Source organism: Triticum aestivum, chromosome 4D, assembly GCF_018294505.1.
Source record: "Triticum aestivum cultivar Chinese Spring chromosome 4D, IWGSC CS RefSeq v2.1, whole genome shotgun sequence".
Classification (NCBI taxonomy): Eukaryota; Viridiplantae; Streptophyta; class Magnoliopsida; order Poales; family Poaceae; genus Triticum; species Triticum aestivum.
The window spans coordinates 293108337-293115515 of NC_057805.1; positions in this window are offsets into that span (position 1 = coordinate 293108337).

Sequence of the window (7179 nt, forward strand, 5' to 3'; positions counted from 1 at the left end):
CACAGTGAGCGCCACACATCCCACTGGTGGTGGTGGATGCCAATGCTTAGATGGAGCAGGGTTGGTGTTGGTAATTTTTACTTGGCACCTCACACTCTGCATATATGTCGGTTCCATCCGTACATTTGTGCAGTTCCACCAAAATGCAGCTGAATAACCCTGTTTGCACAGATAATGAAAAAACGTGATTACATTATATTGGCACTACTTGATGAAACATACACTAATAAATAGAAAAAAATATTGCGATAGTATCATATATGCCATGCTGCGAGGGCGAGATGGGCCCTGCGACGCCTCATACGGTACGCCTCATACGGGAAATCGACCCAAGTCTCCCCGATACACCTTCTGCCAATGATGAACATCAGTGTACAGCGGTAGTACAAGGAGGGGCCTTGAGACATTCCAATCTCTATTTTTGTGCAGATCAACTAAAATTAAGCACCCCAGTTTGCAAAAACGCTTAAACATTAACAATGGGGCTAGTTGATGAAACATATACTAACAAAGAGAAGCACTTTCTTTATCTACATTGGAAATGAAATGATAGAGAGGACACTCGCTCTATTTTAACTGTATTATTACTTCATTTTATCAGTGGCACTAGGGTCGAGCAGGTGGCAAACGAGGTGTACCGTGCGTCGCAAGGATGGAGGCCGGGGGTGCTTAGACTGGGATGCTGAAGCTGGCTCTATCTTCCCCCCTGATGTTTCTGTGGTAGCATTTGGGTTGTAATCCAAACTTGGGCGAACTTGTCTCCTGCTAGTACTCAGTCCGGTCTAGTAGTGGTTGCATAACTGCCCGTTTACACTGAGATGTTGTCGGATAATGGTTCTTTATGGTAGGGTTTCTTTAATGAAATCGGAGGAAGCCCCCTCTTTCGATATATAAAAAAATCAGTGGCACAAGTGGTGCTAAAACATTGCCTCAAATTAATAGTGCCACTAGATTAAGGTGCAAAATAATAACATTACTGCTTTATCATGGCAATGCCAAAACAGTAGCACAAGAGCAGACTCAACATGCAGGATCTTTGACAAATAGTCAGACCAAAAAGGAACATACCTCGTGATGGGAACCATATCTGCAGTCAACGCCATCATAGAAGGGATGACACCAGTCACCAACATGGATGATTCACTTCATGGGACCTTTTGGTGCAGTTCACCTAAAATGAAGCAATGTCCCATGAGCTAGCAGCTTCTTCATTTTTGTTTTAAGAAAAGGGCTCCAGCCCCGGTTCCATTTCCATCAAAAAACGAAACCCATAGAGCTTCTTCTTCATTAGTTTCAATAAAATTGAGCAACATCAAGGTTGGTTGTGAAGCTCCTGGAATGTTCAACTATAATTTGGATATCATTTGTGCAGTTCAACTAAGATCAAGCGTGAAATGTATGTCTCTGTTTGCACAAAAAAGGTGGAAAGGAGGGTGATAAACAAGTGATGAAACATAAATCAAATGAAAAGAAGCATGTTCCTTATCTGAATGGCAATCCTACAAGGACAGTAGCAATTTCTAAAGCAACAACATTGCTAGATATTAGTGTGGGTATTAGGATTAACTATGACAACCGTTAAATACGACATTACTTTAATGGTGTCATTGCTTCATTTTACCAGCAACATTACATTAACAGCTGCTACATAGTCTGTATTTGGGCACGGGAGAGTAGGCGGACCAGGACAGTTGCATTTCTAACAAAAAAGAAGCACTTATCTTAATGGGAAATTTAGCAGGACATGAAAAAAAGTGCCAATGATTCATATTACTGGAGGCATTACATTGAAAACAACATTGGTTTAACGTGTCCTTACTTTTAACAGTGTGACTGCTACATTTTAACAGTGGCATTACATAAGAGTGGCTCGGGGCAACAAACATCAGAACAGGATATCTGGGTTGGTCCCATTTTTGTTCGGTATAGCCACCTTATACTATGTGAGGCTAGCAAATGTAGTGTTGGACTTACTCTGTTGACTTGTCCCCCAGTCCCCACTTTCTTTCCTTTTTCAACCAATAGATCGGGTTTATATTGAGTTTGTACTGCGTTTCCCTTTATTTCCCTATTAGACCAAGAGACCAGTTGGATAGCCAGTCTCTGCTACTTTTCGCCCCCATTATTTCCTCTTTCGACCAAGTCCTAGATTCAGGTAATAGCATCCCCCACCCCCTTTCTTCCTTGTTTGAACCAAGTAGTACTACATTCGAGTGCATGAACTACTTTTACCTCTTAACAGTCAAAATTTAGGTGGCTTCCGAACAGCCGATCGATCCTATCTACGAGGGGGCCTGGGAAATAGTAAAAGATACAAATGCAGCGACGTCAGGAGCTCGGGAAGTAGAGCAAGGCCGGTTTCGAAGGAAGTTATACCTGAGGGTCGCCGAGATGTCGCTAGGTGAGCAGCGGGAGGCCGGATCTGCCCACACTATGGCAGCAAGGAAGAAGGGGTCGGAGGCCCTCCCTAGCCAGCAGTGCTTGGGAGAGAACGGCAAGGCACGCTGATTAGGACGCGCCGGCAGTGGGTAAGAGCCGTCGCCGAGGATGACCGCGTGAACGTTGCACCTTCTCACCTTCCCCGGCGGAGAGGATCCGGCTGGATCTGTGACCAGCAATGAGCAGAGGGAGAGGGTGTGGCCACCGCTGTCGTGTTTAGATCTGGAGAGGAGGAAACAGTGTGAAGAGAGCAACACTAGCAAGCAAGCATGGAGGCTCCTGCCTATATAGTGGAGTACTAGTTTTCTTTTGTCTACCGGACACGGCTTGACCTCGTCAATGACTGTCGAGAAGTCTTCATGCACGTCCCCTGGAGGCGCAGTTGTCATCATTTTGATCTGAAGCACTGGATTATAACATATAACACGAAAAAATGCCACATGACAAGAAACCATAACCTCACTGTCCAAAGGAGACAACATGAATCCCGACGGACAAACTAGACGAGGATCAAAGCTCAAATTAAAGATAAACTCGTAGAAAAGGGGTCCGTCGATAGATGTCCTAATTAACATAGCCGGCTTGACCTAGATGGCAGCCGAGTAGTCTTCGTGCATGTGCCCCCAATGACCAGCGCCTTGGAGGAAATCAGTTGTCGCTGTTTAACCCTCGCACTGATCCGAAGCACATGACACCTAATATTGCGAGATGACAAGAAACCTTTTTTGGATTTCTCATCAGAACTACAGCCCTCTACAACATAGCCTGCACGATATGTAGACGATAGCCAATCCAGGCGTGTCTGCTGGAGTCTGGTCACATGCATGGACGAACTAATCTTCTGTGTCATGCAGGGATCGTCCAGGCACCAACGTCTGTACAACATTTCTCTAGTACTATCACTCGTCTCTCTCTTCTATTAACTCACCCGACTTGCGGGGCCAGGGAGTGTGCCTATGGTCGGTTCTCGATTGCGGTCCCACATGTGCATGAAAATGCAATATGATGCGCGTTCCATTCAGAGAGCGGCGTGCCAGACCGACCGACCGTCTGGGGTGCCACGCGAACGCGACGGGCATGCTGTATACTCCGTACATGTGTACCACCGTTTTCTTGAGGATTTGCTCCATGGCGCAATCCATGGATACAATGTTAGTATACTGTACTATTTAAAAGTCGAGGGCGGGGCTTTTCCCGCATGGTAGGCGGGGCAGTTCTACCTAGTCGGTTCGACAGGGACGCGGGAAGATGAGGGAGTAGGCTGCTACAAACGTACGGCTGTGTGATTTGATAGGGAGTTACTGCTGGACAGGTGGGGCCCCGTGATTTGACTTGCCATTTTATCATTTTAACTGCGGCGCTACGACCGGCGTTAGTCTCCCGATTCCTGACCACCTCCATGGTATACAGGTGCCTCTCCCAATGCTCCACCATGTAGAGGTTGGCTCTTTCATGAGAGCCCATTCCTCCACTTTTTCCTTGCCTCTTTCCTCCACATATGCAAAAAATGCCATGTAAGCGGGCTTATAGCCCACTATTGTACTTGCTCGTACATGTGCTAAGCCTGCCACATAGGCATAAAGTCTGATGTGGCAAGTTAATTACTCCCTCCGTCTAGGTGTGCAAGTCATCTTACGAAAACCAAATAATCCCAAAACACTTAGGCGCGGTGCATTAACTTATACTCCCTGTTTTCCGGTTTATAAGGCTCAAATCTGAAATCTCATCAATCAAGGCATTTTGTGAGTGGAGGAATGTATCTCGTACTTTACAAAACTACCCCAATTAAACTCATGCATTATATTTGATTAATTGCAGTGCATGCATGCTTGAGCACTAGATAAGTAGAAACATTACATGCATTGGTGTGTTCCTTTTTAATTCTTACATGCAAAGATTTAATGCGTCTCGGAAACTAAAAATGAGATGGAGATGAGCCCTATAAATTGGAAAAAAAAAGTTGAGATAAGCCCTATAAACCGGAAAGGAGGGAGTACATCGTTTCTTGTTTCTTGACATATCAACCAATAAGAGACGTGGGGTGTGCATGCTTTTAATGACTTGAGACTACCATTTCATTGGAAGAGGTCACTCCTTGGCAAATGCAATAAATACTACGAAGAAAGAGATAGAGAGAAGCAAAAAAATACTCTTATAGCCAACCTTATAGCTAACCTTGTTGTATGAGTGACTAAGTGATGACTATGTATGACATGCCAACATCAGATAGCCTAACGCACTATGTTAAATCTCCAAGGGCGCGACCGCGCGAGCGAGGCGACAATCGTGGTAGGCGCGGCCCTGATACGGGCTGCTGGCAGCCCTTGGATATGAGATCGAACAGTTGCATGCTAAGTTGCTGAAAATTCGCAGAATAACCCTCCAGGATAGGATAATCACGCCATGCAACCGTTCGATCTCAGATCCAAGGGCTCTCGGAAGCCCGTATCATGGGAGAATGGAAAGCTTCGTATCACCTGTAATTTTCCCGACGCTTGACATGACATCGAAAGCCATTTAATTGGGCGTCGAGTAGACATGACATCTAATTGGGCCCCCATAGTACTGTGCATGAATCCATTTATCCACCAGGCAAGCCACTACCCTGCCGTTCGCATGCCCCACTCAGCATTTTTACAAAAACCGCTGGCAGTTCGCTCCTACTCGTCCCCGGATGTCGTTTAACATTACGGCAGTTCGCTCATAGTCGTCCCGTCCTTTCACATTATGGAAGTTCCACTAATCCTAACCCTCCTCCCAAATCCATGGCGTCCCAAATCTCCATGATCAGCGGTGAGTACAAGGTTAGAACCATCACCGGCGATGAGTTCGACGTCATCTACACCCGTTCTTCCGTGACGGTGAAAGGATGCCTTGCTCGCTTTAGACGCATGTTCGAAAACTCAAAGGATGAGTGGGTCACTGGGCTAGATGTAGAGTACACCACAGTCCTGGAAAGCGAGAAGAATCTAAAGGAGGCAGACAAGAAGAAGCCCGCCGTGATCCAGGTTTGCGTGCATGACTTATGCTTGGTCTACCACATATGCCATGCCGACATTGAGTGCGAGGAATTTAAGAACTTCCTCAAGGGTGGCCGAGTCAAATTCATTACTATAGACTTTAGGAACGTCAGGGATGTCCTGGATCGTATAGGCCTCATTGTAGGCAACCCCTTCGACCTCCAGAAGAAAGGGCTGGTGCCCTCCCGTGATCAGCCTTCAATGCTGACCCTGGCAGGAGCCATGGTTCATCCTTCGTACGGTACACTGAGGAAACCTCCGTTCAAGTTTCATCATGCATGGGAGTGGAATGTACTAGATATAGACCACATCCACTACGCTGCAATGGATGGCTACCTTTGTTTCAATATCTACAAGGGTTGGATGAAGAGCAAGAGCCAAGTGTGCGGTTCAAGCAAAGAAGTATCGCCCAAGAGGAAGAGGGACATGGACGAATTCGAGCACGTGGACGAGGAGTCCGAGTAAGCTGGCAGTGTCGTTGCTCATGGTGGTCCTAATGCAGTGTCTATCAGATTAGTTGCTTAGTTTAATTTCAGGTGTGCTTAGTTTTATTTGAGGGGTGTGTTGTGCTGGGCCCCCAGCCGAACTATGTTATGTTCCTTCTCGTTACTTTAACTCTTCAGCACGTACATACTAGTATTTCTTACAGTTCATATTTTAGTTGGTATAGTACTACCACTCGTTTCTTCACATTATATACGTACAATATATATGGCCAACATCATATAGCCAGCAGTTTACTTGTCAAAGAATTTTAGGGTGCTTAGTTTTATTTGAGGGGTGTGTTGTGCTGGACACCATTATTGTGACTCAAATCTCTTTGGCCATGTTATAATGACATAAATACTGATGGACCAACATGCCAGCTCTCCCTCTATCTCACTACAGTAAAATAAAGTGTGGGGCCTAATTGATCCCAACAGCGGGGCCACACTTATTTTCCTGTAAAATTATTCGCTTGGTTCGTCCTGACAAGCGGGGCCACACTTATCATTGTGAGAATTGGCTTATTTTTGTCATATAACATGGTCAACGGATTTGACGTGAAAATAGCAATGTCTAATGGCATTTTTTAGCAAACATCTAACTTAACGATGCCATTTTTGAGATATCTAATTGCATTTTTGAGCAGGCATCTCACGGATCGATGGCATTTTTGAGTAGTTGTAACTTCTAATGGCAAAACTGTGTAGTGATACACAACTAGTGGCATAAATAATAAGAACCCAAGAATTAAAGAGGTATGCTAATTTCTTTAATATAATTTAGCACCCCGTTTAAGCATGTACTAGCTTTTTTTAATAGTACTATATGCATAATTTGGCGACGAGCGCTCTCTATATGTACCACCTTTTTTCTTTAATTTCATCTTATAGTTTTGCTCCATGGCGCAATCCATCGATACTACTACTGTACAAAAGTATACATTTTTAAAAGGCTAGAGGGCGGGGCAGTCTAGCTTGGTCGGTTTCAAGAGAGGCGAGGGCCTTTGTGATTTGACGGCTCATTACTGCTGGAAGGCAGGGCCTTGTGATTTGACTGCTCGTATAAATGTGCCGACGACCTGAGGAGGAGCAAAGAACCATGCGGTATACTCAAGTTTTCCACTGGAGTAGTATGACGGAGGAGCACGAAACACGGCAGCCAGTGCCATATGGCGATAAAAAATGCTCTAATTTGCTAGTCATCTCATTGTTAGCATTGTTCTATTCATGCCTCG